We start from the raw sequence: 17825 nt of genomic DNA, 5'->3' as shown, positions 1-17825 counted from the left end.
CTGGTTGCGGTCATTAAGTGATCTCCAAGATGATTAAGTGGATAGAGTGGAAAAGCTGTCTGCCAAATGATTTTGGCTCCCCTTGGTACATGGAATAGAACTCTTCTTTGGGATCTGAGCTCCGTTTCTACAGCCTGGTGGAGTTAACTCCCCTCTGTGCACAAAGAAAACGTGTTTGTCAGGCTGCAGGAACGGAAGTTGGATCTCCAGCATCCATTTCTGGAGACCAGTGAAGCTTTCCTTGGCAGGCAATTCTTTCGACCAGTCCCAGAGACAATAAGAATTCTTCTTGGCAGGCAGCTGCAGCATGCAACCTTCCCTATCGGCTTCCCCATTGACTTTCCAGAGAAGCCAGCAGAGAAGATTGCAAATGGTGATCACATAGTTGCAAGGCACTTGGCAACTGGTTTTAAGTGCAAACAGATTGCCAAGTGCCCCAAAAAACATGGTGACCAGGAGGGTGATGTTTTAAGAGAGCTGTAAATACTTAATGGGCCATAAAGCACCCTTTCCAAGACTATTATAACTTTGAATGGTTAAACAACCAGTTGTAAGTTGAGGACTACCTGCACATAATTTTTTTTTAAAAAAAACTATTTCTTTTCATTTTTCTTTGATATAATTCTTATTTTTATATTAGATTTAATTCTTAAAATTATATCCATCCTAAATGACTTATCCACACTAGAAGGCAGGCTTTACGTATTTAAATAAATACCTAAATATTATTTATGAATACACTGATGTCATGTGTTTAATTTCTCTTGTTTGTATTATTTTTCGATTTTCTCTTTTGTTAATTGTTCTAGTTGAATTGAATGATGAAATATAAATAAACAGAAATCAAGCATTCTTCTTACCATCGGTATAATGTTATACTTCAGTTCCTGTGTGCATAATCATTATTTGGAGATTCCTGTGAGTTTATAGAAAGAAAAATAATTCATTATAAAGCATTATGAAATTCAAAAATGGATTTATAGTAGGATTTTTAATCAATGCAAGAATTAGCAAAATACCAAGCACATATATTTTATTAAACTTTAATTATTTGAAATGAAGATTGTCAGTGACTTTTTAATGTTTTGATTATGATTATTTAATATATATATACACACACACTCATAGATTGTATCGAGATCTGGATTCTAAAGGGAAAGATGATTTGGAATGCATACATCATACCTGTCAGCACCTCCTTAAAGTACATGCATTTTCATCAAATTTGTGAAGCAGTAGCTGTGTAAATCAGAAAAGGAATTGCTGATAATGCAAGATGAGTGCCTATACAGAGGAAAAGCAAGGGCTGCTCAATGCTAGACTACTATCTAGTCCTCTAACTTTTGATTGAAAAGTACACTGCATGACTCCATGGTAAACTCATTAGACAGCATTAATTTGATCCCAAGAAGCAGGATATGGCAGAAACCAAGTTTCATCTCCTGATTACCATGTTCCCATATTAATTATACAGTATAACATCAAACAAGTCCCATGCAGCTATTCAGACCATCTGTCTTCTCTCCAACAATATCCACTCAGAAGATGATGAAACAAGGATGTACATTTGTCCCAACTTCATTCAACTCCTCTATATTAGGCAAACTATCAAAAAAGAAACACTACCCACCTACAATGGACAATAAAGAATTCTTGGCCCTTCTTAATTGGCTATGATAAAAGTCTATTGGAAAAATAAACTTAAGTCTCTTGACCTAGATTTACAAAAAGATATAAGCTTTACTTCAAAAATCTGAAACCTAGGCATGCTAAGAAGGCCATTGTCAGAGTCAGATACCTTACCAACATTTTTTGCCTAGAGTCTGTACATTAGCTAGACTCAATGTTTTATCTTCACCTTTTCCAGAAGAGTATGAAATGGCATACCAATACAAGAACATCTATGCACATAGAAGAAATTGAATGAATACCATGTTTATGTTACTCCTTTTATTCAAATTGGCATTAAAGACTCGATTAGACTTCTTTTAACAAGAGACAAGAAAAATGCAGGTGCTGATCTTATTGTCCCCCTTACAGCAAATACTTTGGATAGGACCTCCAGGAAAGTGGCATTTGTGACAGGATAGTTTAGTTTTCCCTATACAATCTTATAATCTTCTGGTCAAGGTATTTTAAAATTCATCGCATGATTTTATAATGTTATGCAACAATCAAAGTTAGCTAACAAATATGTATTACTTCATTTATGTTAATATGAGTTATCACTTAAGAAGTTAAACATTCTAATTACAACTAATTTAAAAATTAGATATTTTGAAGTTTTTTGTGATGGGTAATTTAATAGTTTTAGTAATTTAGTAAATTAGCTCTGAATATTTTATAGTTAGTTTTATAGATTTTTTTCAACTCTTATTTATTTTATAATGGTCTACATCATTTTACTTGAATTTACCCTTTTCTTTTAACATAGCGTTTATTTGTAGTTATTAATCATAATAAAGCTACTACCACTAGTGCCTACATACATTATTCTCTAAACTACTTTGCTCATTTGAAACTTTATCACTGCCTAACCCTAACATACATACACACACTTTATGAGATACTTTTTAATGGCAATTAATATTGTTTTCTTACTATAATAAATAGCACATTAAGAATATATGCCAACTATATGGTACTATTATATATACTGCAAGCCAGAATTTGTTCAAACTATAGCAATAATTGTTTGCTTCCTCAGAATGCATACTTCTAGCCATTATTTTCCAACCATGAGAAAAAGCTAGATGTATTAGAAACTATATTCTATAGCCAATTCTTGGTTAATGCCACTTTTTCTTTTTTGTGTCGTCAGTTTGTTGGCTTCTGATGACTGCCTGGAGAAATCCCTGCAGTGTTCTTGGTGAGGGTTTTTGGAAGTGGTTTGTTATTGCCTTATGCCCGAGAGTGACTGGCCTAAGATCATCCAAACTGGCTTCATGACTAAGACAGCTCCAGAACTAATGATCCCCCAGTTTCTAGTCTGATGCCTTAACCACTATGCCAAACTGGTTCTCTAGGTACCACATATTCTCAATTCCTCAAATATTTCTACAGTTAACTTTCACTATGTAGGCTTTGGACTTATCTATTTAGAGAGAGTTCTAGTTCACTATGAGTAGATTGAAAATTTAAGCTTTATAAAAACAGTTTTCTATCCATGAAGTATTTGAAACGATCATAATTTGTGTAGCTAAAAAGGGTATTCTTCACAAATTCTGAAAATTAGAGTTTAAACTGTTGAGGCATGTTATGCCATAAACTTGTTTGATTTTTTGTGACTGAATGGACATTATTTTGTTAGAATCTTGCTTCTTGGAGATTTTATAGATTCACGTTAAGTCATTAATGATACTTCTAGCTACTATATCATCTGTTGGTCCTCAATTGCCTTTGATTTTTCCAAGCAAGATGATCTTCTTGGATGATCCTTACTTTCAAACTATATGTCCAAAATATTTAAGCTTTAGTTTTTTTTATTAGCATTTTCAGACTATTTTTTCTCCATGTAGTATTGACTGCTTTATTCTTACACTCTATAAAGCTGTCAGTGAATTTCTTGAGCACCAAAATTCAAATGTATCAATTTTTCTTCATTCAGCCTTTTTGAATGACGTTTTCAAAGACATATTTTACAACTGAGAAAACTATGATCTTGACAATATTATTCTAACTTTCTTGAGAATGTTATGTCTCTGCATATACAGGTAGTTGTCAACTTACAACAGTTTAGTTAATAAATGTTCAAAATTATAATGGCACTGAAAAAGGTGACTTATGACTGCTTTTCACACTTACAACCATTGCAGCATCCTCTGGTCACATAATCAAAATTGAAACATGTGGCAACTGACTCATATTTATGACAGTTGCAGTGTCCCAGTGTCATATGATCACTTTTTGCAACCTTCTGACAAGCAAAGCCAATGGGGAACTCAGATTCACTTAACAAATCTGACAAGAATGGTCATAAAATGAGGCAAAACTCACTTAACAACTTTCTCGCTTAGCAACAGAAATTTTGGGCTCAATTGTGTTGTAAGTCGAGGACTACCTATATTGCTTACATAAGGTTATTCATTAACCCCATATCGTGGGCTTGCATTTCTTATGTAGGCTTTGGACTTATGCGATTGCATAAATACATACTAAATTTGCACAACATGCTAATTTTGTACAGATAATCCTCAGATTATAACCAAAATTGGGATCAGAATTTCCATTGCTAAGCAAGGTGGTTATTGAGTTGCACCCAATGTTATGACCTTTTTGTATGGCTGGTAGGTGAATTACTGCACTTGTAAACTGCATCATGTGGTCGTTAAGCGAGTCCAGCTTCCCCCATTGATTTTGCTTGAATAGAATAACTTGATTGTCACTTTAATTAGCATGCATTAAAATGAAATTTCGTTGCATTCAGCTCTCAAAGGTAACCACCTCCAATATACTCCACATAAACATGCAAAAAATTATGCATATACCTACATATACACACACATATGACACAGAGAAACAACACAGTCTAATTCGGATGTATACATAAACATGGCGAGAAAAAAGAATCCTGAGAATTTATAGGACGGATGGCATAAGGAACAAAGCTGTTGCAGAATCTAGTAGTCCCGCTAGAAATACTTCAAAATCTCCTCTCAGAGGGGAGTAACAGAAATAGACTGTGAAGTGGGTGTGTGGGGTCTCTAACAATGCTTCGAGCTCTAAGCACATAGCACTTATAGGCAGTATCCTGAATAACGGGAAGCGAGCTTCCTATACTCTTCTCAACTGTCCTTACCACTCTCTGTATGCACCTTCTATCTGAGGCTCTGCTACCACCAAACCAAATACTGATGCAATTTGTTAAAATGCTTTCAATTGTGCCTCTATAAAAAGTGGCCAGGACAGAAGAAGAAAGATTGCTCTCCTCATCCGAGGCAGGAAATGCAGACCCTGGTTTGCACGCTTCACTAAAGATAACTGGAAGTTGAGTGGAAAAGCCACAAGTGGTTATCACATAACCCGGGATGTTTGAGACCTTTTGGAACAGCAAGTTACACTTTATTTAGTTGAATTGCCTTTTCCTTAGAAATAATTTTTAAATTCAATTTTAAACTTTTTAAAATGTAAGTTTTTGGATAAAACAAAAGCAAAAAGAATGCTCAGAGTATTGATTGTGGAAAATTAGCAACAGATTTAGGATTCAGATGGAATTGTAATTTTAAATTTTTAGAATAACCCCATGGGACTTCTTGTGTTTTCTTAGGTCAAACAAGATAACGGACACTAGAGGTAGCTGGAGGATTAGAAAGAGGACAATTGAATAAAGAATGGAAAAATATTTTAACAGTGTTCTGATGAAAACTTATGAAAAATGGTCTTGAAATTTTCAGACAAATTACTCTGGATAAATTTGAAATTAATCTTGAGTGTAGATATAAATGTAGCAAGCAAACAGAATACAGAAAAGAATGTAGTTGACGTACAAATGAAACAGGATGATGCTTCATCCAAGCAATAATCCAGAAAAGAGATGATCTGTTAAAGTCTTGCACGATTTTTTGAAAAGTGACCCAAAAAATGTCCTCTTACTGGATGCACAAAAAAAAACCTACAAAAGTTTTGGAAGATTTTTTGGAAAGGACAAAAAAGATGACAAGAAATTAAGCTCTGGGACTCTAGTGCAAGGAGTTAAGAATTAAGAATGTTAAAATTATAGGGAAGGAATATAAAGTTGGCTTATTCAATCACGGTTAAGAAATATAATGAGTTATATCTGGCATCCCTCAGTGGACTTTTGCTGATAAGGAAGAAACATAGATAAGAGGTGAACAGAATGCACCCTGTATCTTAAGAGAGGTGTATATAGAGATTCTCAATCATCCAGGTCATGGTTGTCCCAAAGGTGCATTTTCAAGAGGCAATTGGTCTTTCTTGTTTTTCTTTGAAGACGTTTTGCTTCTCATCCAAAAGCTGCTTCAGCTCTGACTGGATGGTGGGGAATGGAAGGATTTATATTCCTTGCAGACAGCTGGTTATTTGCATTCTTTTGGGGAGCCGTTGAGGCCACTTGGAGATTTGTCTGTGTCCTCAAGGTCACCTGAATAGCGCAAATGGATGCAGAACCTTCTTGGAACTTCTTAAGTAAGGTGATAAGTTACTTAAATTGTTTGCACTTGTTGGGATGAAGAGGGGAGTAGGAATGAAAAGTCACAACTGTGAGATGGATGGCCATACAAATTTGATATGTAAGTAAATAAGTTACTTGTTTTTCTTCACATTTTTCTTTTTTATATTTTGTAGTTTGTATACATTTTCTTCTACTTATATTCTTCAATAAAATTATTTGGAAAAAAACGGAAGTATAAAAATTCCAATAGAAGAGAAAGCAAGCTAACAATGAAGCAGGCAAACAAATACATTAATCAAGGAATTACCAAGGAGAAAACCAGACCCCAACCAAAACCATCTTCTTGAGCACCTTAGTGTTTTACAGTACCTTGTTGTTTGTTTCCGTTATGCTTGGATTTTTGTATTGTATGTTTTATCATGCTATTATATGCCCAGAATCCTTTAGGACCGAGGGAGAATATAAATACTGGAAATAAATATTAAAACTAAGATGATGATGCTATCTGTTCAATTGTGTCAGATTCTCAATGACTGTATGGACCTCTCTCCATATTTTCCTATCTTGTATGGTTTCTTTCAGTTGTTTTATGCTCTGGCTGGGGTTGGCTTAGCCAACATCTTTTTGGCAGCCTCACTTTCTTTTATCACTGACCATTCTGAGTATATCTGCCTTCTCCAGTTAGTTTAATCACATGACATGGCCAAAATAAGTAAGGCAGAATTTTATGATTTTTGCCTTCCAGTGAAATGTCTGGTTGTATACACTCTTGTACTTGCCATCTTTGCTGTCCAAGGAACACACAGGAGCATTCTCCAACTCCACAGCTCAAACAAGTTGATTTTCCTCCTTTAATAGTTTTTTTCATGGTCCAAAAACTAATGTAACAGTAATACAGTAATAATACATTATAATAGTATAGGTAGCTAACACTCATCATCCTCCAAATGATTCCTAAAAAAGTTATTTTTACTATTTTTCAGAGGATCATTAGTATGAGCACTGATCTGACAGTGAGATGTTGGTAATGAAACACCATTGAGAGATGTGTTGGAATGCATATATCAGTTTCACACACAGAAGGCAATCTTAAAAAAGAGCTAGAAGCCAAATCACATAGGATTTTAAGGTGAAAACCAGTACTCTGAATTGCACTTGGAGATCTATGGAAAACCAGGCCCACAGTAGTCAGCATTAATTGCAGCTTCTTGGTGGTCTTAAAAGGCAGACCTTTGCACATTAACAATCTGGCATGACAGTATCTTCATTTTATTATGGGAAACGGGTACCCACTGTCATTACAAAAAATAGCCTAGTCATATTGTATTACAAAATCTTCAGATACTGAAATTTTGTTGTAATTATTTTTTCACCATTAGCTATGCGGACTAAAGTTGCTAATAGTTATTCCGTAACACCCTAAGCATCACAGACACCTTAATCCTGTTATAGCTTCTTATGTTTCTATTTTTGGCAAGTGTACAAATCACATCTAAAAATTACTTGTAAGCACTTGTAAATCTGGATTGTTTATTCCCAGATAAATCTACAGAAAGTATCAGAGTAATTAATTTATATCAGAAAAAAGGGAATCTATACTTATCAAGAAGTGTTTAAGTACAGTTGTGATTTTTTTTGGCTATTCATACAGCCTATGCCTGACAGGATTTGGAATTATACAACATATGGTGAACCATACAATGAGGGAAAAAATAGTTGATCCCCTGCTGATTTTGCACATTTGCCCACTGACAAAGAAATGATCAGTCTATAACAGTGGTGGCGAACCTATGGCATGCGTGCCAAAGGCGGTACTCAGAGCCCTGTCTGTGGGCATGCACACTGCGGCCACTAGCAGCTCGCACAGGTCCATTAGGCTGCAGATGCCCAGAGCAGCAGCCCCACCGAGCACAAAGCAGGCAAAACGGCCGGCTAGAAAGCTCGAGTAGAGGTGTTAGAACATCGAGGTGGCCACGCCTACCTGGTCGTATCCACCCAGTCTCCTGTGACCACTCTGGCCATGCCCACCCAGTGGGCCACACACCCCGTCCTCCCTGAGAGAACCACAATGCTGATGCGGCCCTGGCACTTTGCAATAAATAAGTGATTTTGGGTTGCGGTTTGGGCACTCGGTCTCTAAAAGGTTTGCCATCACTGGTCTATAATTTTAATGGTAGGTTTATTTTAACAGTGAGAGACAGAATAACAACAAAAAAATGCAGAAAAATGCATTTCAAAAAGGTTATAAATTGATTTGCATTTTAAGGACTGAAATAAGTATTTGACACCTTCTGCAAAATATGACTTAGTACTTGGTGGCAAAAGCCTTGTTGGCAATCACAGAGGTCAGACGTTTCTTGTAGTTGGCCAGCAGGTTTGCACACATCTCAGGATCTTTGCAGATCCTCTCCAAGTCATTGAAGGTTTCGAGGCTGACGTTTGCCAGCTTGAACCTTCAGCTCCCTCCACAGATTTTCCATGGGATTAAGGTCTGGAGACTGGCTAGGCCACTCAGGACCTTAATGTGCTTCTTCTTGAGCCACTCCTTTGTTGCCTTGGCCATGCTGGAATGCCCATCCACAATCTATTTTCAATGTCCTGACTGAGAGAAGGAGATTCTCACCCAAGATTTGACGGTACATGGCCCCATCCATTGTCCCTTTGATGCGGTGAAGTTGTCCTGTCCCCTTAGCAGAAAAATACCCCCAAATCATGTTTCCACCTCCATGTTTGATGGGGTGGGGGGGTTGTTCTTGGGGTCATAGGCAACATTTCTCCTCCTCCAAACACAGTGAGTTGAGTTGATGCCAAAGAGCTCACTTTTGGTCTCATCTGACCACAACACTTTCACCCAGTTCTCCTCTGAATCATTTGGTTGTTCACTGGCAAACTTCAGATGGGCCTTTACATGTGCTTTTTTGAGCAGGGGGACCTTGCGGGCGCTGCAGGATTTCAGTCCTTCATGGCATAGTGTGTTACCAATTGTTTTCTTGGTGACTATGGTCCCAGCTGCCTTGAGATTATTGACAAGATCCTCCTGTGTAATTCTGGGCTGATTCCTCACCGTTCTCATGATCACTGAAACTCCACAAAGTGAGATCTTGCATGGAGCCCCAGACCGAAGGAGATTGACAGTTATTTTGTGTGTCTTCCATTTGCGAATAATCGCACCAACTGTTGTCACCTTCTCACCAAGCTGCTTGGTGATAGTCTTGTAGCCCATTCCAGCCTTGTGTAGGTCTACAATCTTGTCTCTGACCTCCTTGGACAGCTCTTTGGTCCTGGCCATGGTGGAGAGTTTGGAATCTGATTGATTGTTTCTGTGTACAGGTGTCTTTTAGACGGGTAACAAACTGAGATTAGGAGCACTCCCTTTAAGAGAGTGATCCTAATCTCGACTCATTACCTGTATAAAAGATACCTGGGAGCCAGAAATCTTGCTGATTGATAGGGGATCAAATACTTATTTTACTCATTAAAATGCAAATCAATTTATAACTTTTTTGAAATGCGTTTTTCTGGATTTTTGTTGTTGTTATTCTGTCTCTCACTGTTAAAATAAACCTACCATTAAAATTATAGACTGATCATTTCTTTGTCAGTGGGCAAACGTACAAAATCAGCAGGGGATCAAACATTTTCCCCCTCACTGTAAGTTACTTATCCATGACTCAGATGTAACTGCAGAAGACAGACTCTAACCCAGGTGTCCTCAACCTCCGGTCCACAGCATGCCAGAAACCGGTCCACTCAAACAAGTGAAGACCCATTTGTGGGATTTAGGCAGCAGACAAAACCACACCCCCTCTGATCCGTAGAAAAACCTCTCTCCATGGAACTGGTCACTGGTTCCCAAGAGGTTGGGGGCCACTGCTCTAACCTGTTGCAAATGCTATCCTAGAAAGACCACAAACTGGATGAATTATTTTAAATAGTAACTTTACGGTTTACTTCATTACAATAAAAATATTTTTTAAGATTTTAAGTTACATACATCTTGCAACAATTTATGTACTGCTGTACAGTAAATAACAAATTACAGCAGTATGTATTACAGTATTGGAAAAATGGCTATAATTTTAGTCTAACCATATGTTAAATAAGTAGATTTCAGATTATCAAAGAGATATTTGTGTATCATTTTGCACACTTCCCCATGATGGATTTAAAGTAACAGAACTATCAAACTGGATTAAAAGATTCTATATAGCAATGCTTGCTTACATACAGAATTACCAAATGTACTTGTATCTTGTACATTTTAAGAATCTACATTATTTTTCAAATATTGAAACTAAATTCTGGGAAAATAGAAAAGAGCAGTAAGTATTGTTTCTGATTTCTAATAATAGTTTTTAAATACATGGCAATTATTATCAAACACCGGAAAGCCAATTTCAGAAAGAACAGAACAGAAAGGTTATCTCTGAGTAATCTGAACGATATACAATTGTAGGCACATTACATAGTGAAAATATTCGAATTCTAATTACTATACCATTTGAAATATGTGAACAATTTTCTAGATCACAATTTTCAAGAAAACTCAATGGCTGCTTTAATACACACTATCAGAAGCAGAAACAAAGAGTTTTATACAGGGCAAGGATGAGAAATAGTTCCAGTCAACCAATCCAATCTAATAAATGCATGTTAAGAATAAGTAAGGGAATGGGCAAGGGAACACTTTTAATATCATTTTTGAAGAAAACTCTACATCTATCCCTTTTATTGAATCAAAATGCTAAATCCCAGACTTCAAATCCAGATACTTTTAGATGTCATTAATGAAAAGTATTCTGAGCACCAGGAGGCATTATGTGTCTGGTTTCATCATGGTTGGGACTCATCAGGTATATCTAATTACATATCTTTTCCATTGGGTTTATCAGGAATTGAATTTGTGGGCAATTGCATTTATAAGATTATATACTTCCTCAAAATGAAGTCAGCAAAACAGCAGTTCAGCAGCATTTTAAAAAACAAAATAAATGCCCCATTACTATTATTACTGCCTCCAAAAATATATTCTCTAATGCCTCCAACATCTCCAGGCCCATCAACTCCAGTTCTGCTGGCACTCTGCTAGCTCCAAACAGCTGACCAGCATGCCAGGTATTGCTTTGCAACTAGTTTTTTTTTTAATTTATTAATATGATCCTTTTTTTAATTTATCAATATGATCCTTTCTCTTTCACAAGTTGTACTATTCATTAGCTTTAGTTTAGGAGATATTCAGTCCCAGTGGTCAATGCTATTGCAGGAAGGGATATGTAGTCATTAGAGGGCATGATATAATGTAACTTCTGCATGTGTCTCTGGTCTGAAACTTAAGAAAAAGTGGACTGTATATACCATGCTAAAAAGAAATGTAAAATAATTAGACAGTACAGTATTTTCTAGAGCAGAAACAGGCAACGTTGCTAGATCAGTTATTGATGACAGCTTAAAATGCTTACCAAAGATTTGCCCACAGTAAATTCTCATCTGCCTGAGAATTTAATTAAATCATACTGAAAGCGTTTTGCTGTAATTACGACCCACACTGTGCATAAAAATAGATGCACAGGAGGAATGAATCAGAAAGTAATCTTTCACACTATTATTCACAAGTATGGGACAAAAGGACTAGAAAATTGAGCTTAATCTTTTAAAATTAAGAACAGAGATTACCACACCCCTACAGACTAAGATTAATTCTTGCATTTGAATGCACTCACGGAGAGCTACATAACTGCGTGTAAAATCAACGTTATCAGGGAAAATTATGAAAGGAATCCCCTTCAGTAACATCTAACGTTGTCACTGAAGGCACGTTGTTGGTGGGTGTTGTTGCTGTTGTTCAATGATACAGGAAGGAATTAGCCCAGTCAGCCCACTTCCTCTGCAGTTTTGAGTAACAGGCCTCAAGTATTTAGCCCAGTAGGAGACCCGTCGGAGGGAGGCACCAGCCCGCTGTCACTCGCGGACACAAAATGGCTGCTGCGGGGCAAGACCGCAACGCTCCGAAGCCTTTCCACACAGCAAAGCGGCAGCCTAAGTAACGACCGGGCCGACTCGAACTCCATCGCGTTCAAATTCCCATAAACCAGAGGGCGAGGTCCACAAGAAAAGGCCCCGGGGCGCGGCTAGGATCCGGGGAGGGGAGATACAAGCCTTTCCTGTGGGTGAAAGGTCAGAGGGGCGGCGGCGGCACCAGGAGGAACTACTACTACTACTACTTCTACCGCCCAGCACATGCATAACGGCATCCTGCCACTACAGGGCACGGAAGAGGCCGCAATTAGGAAACGCGACGAAGCCGCCTGGCCAGCCAAACCTCCGAAGGAAGGGAAGGCCTCTCTGAACTGGGATACCACCAGCGGCGCTCCACTTCTCTATCCCCGCCCTCTCCCCCTCTTACCTGTCAGGCGCAGCTGCAGCTCTTTAGGGTTTATTTGTCGGTGGCGGCTCCGGATCTGGGAGGTCAGAGTTCGTGACCCCGCCTTCTACGTTCGGTCCTGTCCCGTCGTGTGGCGTGGCGTAACGTTCTGTTTCCCCTCCCCCTCCGCAGTAGCCTCCGCCACCCGCAGAACGGCTGCGCATGCGCAAAGCAAGCCCGTGGCGAGGGACGAACGAACGTCACCGTGCCGGCGAGGAAAGGGAAGGAAGGAAGGAAGCGTTTTGCCTTTGGTAGCCGTAACAATGAGGGGAGGGGGGCGGAGAAACAGTATGAGAACTAGCTAAGCATTTTCTCGCGGGTTTTCCTGTCGATCGTGTTTATTAAGGAGGCAAGTGGAGGGAGCTATTGGAATGTCCATTCAGTATTCCGTGCATTTTTCAGAGACGCATATTAGGAAGACGTTTTTATCACTTGGAAGCCCCTGGAGGACTTAGTCTAGGCTTGGACACTAAGAAGGGTTTGATCTATATCAGTGTTTCTCAACCTTGACAATTTTAAGGCATGTGGACTTCAACTCCCAGAATTCCACAGCCAGCAATGCTGGCTGTGGAATTCTGGGAGTTGAAGTCCACATGCCTTAAAATTGTCAAGGTTGAGAAACACTGATATAGTTAGTACTCGGATGGAAGGCCACCATTACTGTAGGTTTTACTGGGAAATCGAGGAAGCACTTTCCTTTGTTGCCAAGAAACTGTACACTTAAACCCGTATAAATCCTTGCGGTCAAGATTGGAAAGCATCTTTATCTAGCACGTTATTTAGCATGCTTTAGTTTAGAAAGTTGTTTTTGTCCTTTATGAGTGATCCCTTTTTACTTACGTTTAAACCTGAGATATCAGAATCGAAGGAACTGCAGGCAAATTTTCCAGATATCTCCTGAAAATCTGTTTGCTGTCAAAGTTAGAAGCTATCAGAGCTTACTATTGGTAGCACATTATCACTAAAGGGGGCTGCTTCTTTTTGCTCACCCCTTTGTTTTGTGAAAAGGCTTGAACCCACCCTTCCTTTAATTGGAAGGAGGGAAAGAGATGAAAAATTACTGGGTTAAGAATATGATTTGTTTTGTTTTGTTAGGTTGTTGGTTTTAAGGACCATATGTGCTTGGGTAAAGGGAAATAAAGATCAATGTCATCAGCAATCATTAGTAGGAAGGAAAGGTGAAGAGATCGGAAAGTCAGAATATGACTACTGACTGCTCATGCTCTATGCTGGTTTCCCAATGGCCTTGGAGAGCTTAGAGATCTCCCCCTCTCCACTTTTGAGTGAATCAGTGCAGTTTAATTTGGAACATGAACAGACCTCATCACTGAGGAAAAAGGCTATCTGGTTTTATATCACTCTGACCTAGCAAGGACTCAGATCTCATGTATCTCTCTCTACCTGGCAAAGTACCACTCCAAATGATTGCACAGAGAACTTACTTCTCAATATCCTCTTAGTGAAATGCTCTGTAAAAAAAATTCAGATGGTGGCTGGACTGTTCAAGGCTAATCTGACTCTGTAACCCTTGCAAAAGGTTGCAATATGTTGGAGGATACACCTGCTGCAAATTACGTGCCACAGTTTTTGCCAACTTTACTGAGTTTAAGAGATTGCCATCTGATCAGAATTTAAGAGGTCAGCTTCAATTATTGTGATCTAGAGTTCAACAAGATATGGAACTCATTTCATGATGGCTATTCATATCCATATTTTTATGTACTTATTTATAAATCACATTTGAGTGGCATGGTGACCTAGTGGTGAAGATACTTGCCTCACACTTGGAAGGTTAAGAGTTCAATCCTAGGTAGCGGCAGATGTTTCTTTCTTAGGGCACAAAGAAAAAATATCTGCTGCAAACTCCACATAGGTGTCAGGAAGGGCATCCGGCCAGCTCCACTCAGTTGCCCCAACTCTACCCCTAAGTAAGGGACTATAGGATCATAAAAAAATTATAAATCATATTTATAAGCACCTTGATAGAGTGATGGTGGAGGGTGTACAATCATATCTCCAATACAGTATGCAAACGAAAGGGGCAATAAACCAAGAATATAACAAAAATTCCCCAAAAGTGCATAGTTCTCACCCAGCAGCTGGTGAAAGAACCAAGTCTTAAAGGCCTGTTGAACTTTGGGATGTACTATTCCAGAAACCAGGTGCTTTAAGAGAGAAGACTCACAGCCTACATCTTATCAACTGGCAATGTTTTAAAATTGAAATCTGAAGCATTCTAGTTGTGTCACATCTTATTGAATGGACAGAGAGTCTCAAAAAGCCAGGCCTTTGTAAACACAGGCTTTACAGGTCATAATCAGCACTTTATTGTTATCTGGAAACTCACTGACAACTGGTACAATTCATATAGCAGTTATTACATAGGCACATATCGCCATTACTGCCTGTACAGCCATATTATGGAGCAGGTATAGTAGTTTTCAGGTAGAAACTAAAAGGTAAATCCAGTTAATGGTCAGTGCCTCTTTATTGAGGACATTATTTACTGCCTTGAAAAAACTAAGCCCATAGATTCTAAACAACAAGCAACCAAAAATAATGTCTTGGGTAAGATTTCAGCCATTCAACTACAAGTATGATTGAAAGATTATTCAGATCTTTTATACTCTTGGCTTCAACCAGATATAGCACAGAAAATCCATACCACTGTGCTCATATTCTTGTATCTCTAAGCCACTTTTAATAATACTAACGAACTGATCTTGGGATATTGCTGGAATGGGTTGAGTATTTGCTAGAAAGTTGCAACTGGAGATTTATTTGTCCCCATGGCATTTGAATTATGAGGCTCCAGAAGTTTCTGTTCTTCTGGAACACAAAGTGGTGGCCTGTTAAGAGTAGTGACTCAGAAATGTAAAATTTTCATCAGGAAAGCTGGTGCTTGACAGATGTTTTGAAGTTGTGATGAAGTGGATAATGGCTAAAAATCTGAAGTTCACTCCAGATGATGGTTAGATTATTTCCAAGTCTGGAAATAAAGTGGTAGCCAGTATTAGACAACATAGCACTCCCACTGTGCATAGCTCAAGGGTTCTTTTCTATCCCTGGAAATTACAGTGGCCTTGGTGGCCAGGAAAGCAGGTGGCTAGTTTTGATTGCTAGCTTCAGCCCTACTAAGCTAGTTTCTGTGTCTCATGTCCTAATAGTTTTTGTAATTATTGTAATGTACTGAGGATAAAACAAAAATACAAAGAAAAGAACTGAACCCACATGAACTCCTGCAAAAGTCATGTGATAGTGAAGAAACTTCTGTGAACCTGGAAGGACTATCTTCAGCTTCTAGTTTTTAGAAACACAATGGGCAGTTATTTCATTTTTTCTTTTGATTCTAATTATAAATTTTGCTGTGATTTCTGGATAAAAAATATTTATGCCTGAATCAGGCATGTAGATAAAATATCTGAATAAAAAAAAATCATCATCTTAGGGCTTGTTACCCAACTGAATAGCTAATGTTGCTTGACTATCCAAAGGGATAGATCTAGAAAGATTGGTATATTCTTACCCTTCCATTCTAAATATTAGGCTTTTCCTGCTAAGATATTTCATTAATTTTCCAGGAAAGAGTCAAGCTCAGGCTTTAGTAAAAAACGTTTCACACAAAATCTTCCATGTATAGCACCAGAGATTGATCAGATGCAGCATTATGGAATATTAAAAAGATGAACAACATTGTAAGAGGTTAATGTGCAACTGATCATTATAAAGTGACTTGTACATTGCCTCATCTAGGCCAATTAATAAACTTAAACATAGTTGTTTCAAATATGAAATGTATATGTATGGTAGAATGCACAATAGTTCAGTAGATTTACCAAAAATTAAAACAAGAAATCCTAAAAGCCTACTGAAAAGTCTTGCATTTTGCATATGTGAAAATTGTCCTTGGAACAGACCAGAGAAATACCTTTTTCTGTCAAATGATACTGTGATTTATAAGATTCTGCAATGAAGGAAACTTTAAAATTCAGCTTGAGTTTCAGAATGATTCTGACCATTACCAAATGTAAAACAGTGGCAGAGTTTAATAAATAACATATTTTGTATGACAGCAAGTATTCACATTTCTTTAAAAATCATTATGCCTGAACCAGAGACTAGGTTCAGACCACTATTTTAAAAAAAGGCATTGCCTAGGCCAGGGGTAGGCAACCCAAAACACTCAAAGAGCCACTTGGACCTGTTTCCCGCCGAAAACAAAACACTGGGAGCCGTAAAACCCTTTTGATATCTAAAATGAAGATAACACTGCATATATCCTTTTTTACCTTTATTATGCACACACACACACACACACATATATACACACACATACATACATACATACATATATTCAGATTTCTTTTTGCTGACAAATCTTTTTGTCAGCAAAAAGAAATCTGAATTTGTAATGTATCGCAGTAGCGACTTGAGCCTGCTTAATGCCCCTAGTTGGGGGGCTGCAAGGCAAAAGTGATTATTAAAAAAAAAAAGTAGAACTGCAGCATAGCAGTCAAAATGCCAAGGTGCAATCAATCAGACCGGTCTGTCTGAAAAACTTTTATGTGTCAACGCTTTATGTATGTATGTATGTATGTATGTATGTATGTATGTATGTATGTATGTATGTGTGTGTATATGTGTGTGTATGTATGTGTGTATGAATGTATGTATCATAAAGGTAAAAAAGGATATATGCAGTGTTATCTTCATTTTAGATGTCAAAAGGGTCCTCTCTCTCCCTCCTCCTCTCTCTTTCTGCCCTTGGTCTGCCAGTCCTCTTCCCCCACTCTTTCTTTCTCTCTCTCTCTTTCCTCTCTCTCTCCCTCTCTCTCTCTCTCTTTCTCTACCCCCCCTCCGATCTTCTGCTCACCTGGCAAGCTGGCTTCAAGCTGTTCTCCAACAAGCTCAGGGGTAGGCAACCTCGGCTCTTTTATGACTCATGGACTTCAACTCCCAGAATTCCTGAGTCAGCTTAGCTGGGCTAGCTAGCTCTCTCTGCTCTGCTCTTCCTGCTTCCTGAAGAGATGCAGCAAAGGGAGGAGCCCCGCCAAAAAGCTTTTCAGCTTGTCAGAGAACACCGTGAGTCCATTCTCTTTTACACACACACACACACACACACACACACACACACACACAGAGAGAGAGAGAGAGAGAGAGAGAGAGAGAGAGAGAGAGAGAAAAGCAGGGAAGTGCAAGTGCCTGTCTCTGTCTGCAAATGGCAGAGGAGGCTGGGAGCCACAGGGGAAGGCTCAAAGAGCCGCATGCGGTTCC

General features: G+C 38.3%; 1 protein-coding gene across 1 annotated transcript in view; it reads right to left on the bottom strand.

Annotated features, from left to right (window-relative positions):
- Window positions 1-12659, bottom strand: part of NR2C1 (nuclear receptor subfamily 2 group C member 1) — a 35496-nt gene extending 22837 nt beyond the window's left edge. Inside the window, exons 1-2 of the mRNA XM_015812761.1 lie at window positions 12534-12659; window positions 861-916 (exon numbers count right to left, since the gene is read on the bottom strand). The gene's annotated coding sequence lies outside the window, so the exon portion shown is untranslated. The remainder of the gene's footprint in view (window positions 1-860; window positions 917-12533) is intronic.
- Window positions 12660-17825: the final 5166 nt, after the last annotated feature.

This window comes from Protobothrops mucrosquamatus, unplaced genomic scaffold (genome assembly GCF_001527695.2).
Source record: "Protobothrops mucrosquamatus isolate PMUCROS unplaced genomic scaffold, P.Mucros_1.0 scaffold_65, whole genome shotgun sequence".
Lineage (NCBI taxonomy): Eukaryota > Metazoa > Chordata > Lepidosauria > Squamata > Viperidae > Protobothrops > Protobothrops mucrosquamatus.
The sequence above is the reverse complement of the archived record's forward strand: the minus strand, read 5'-3'. Positions and strand labels throughout refer to the sequence as shown.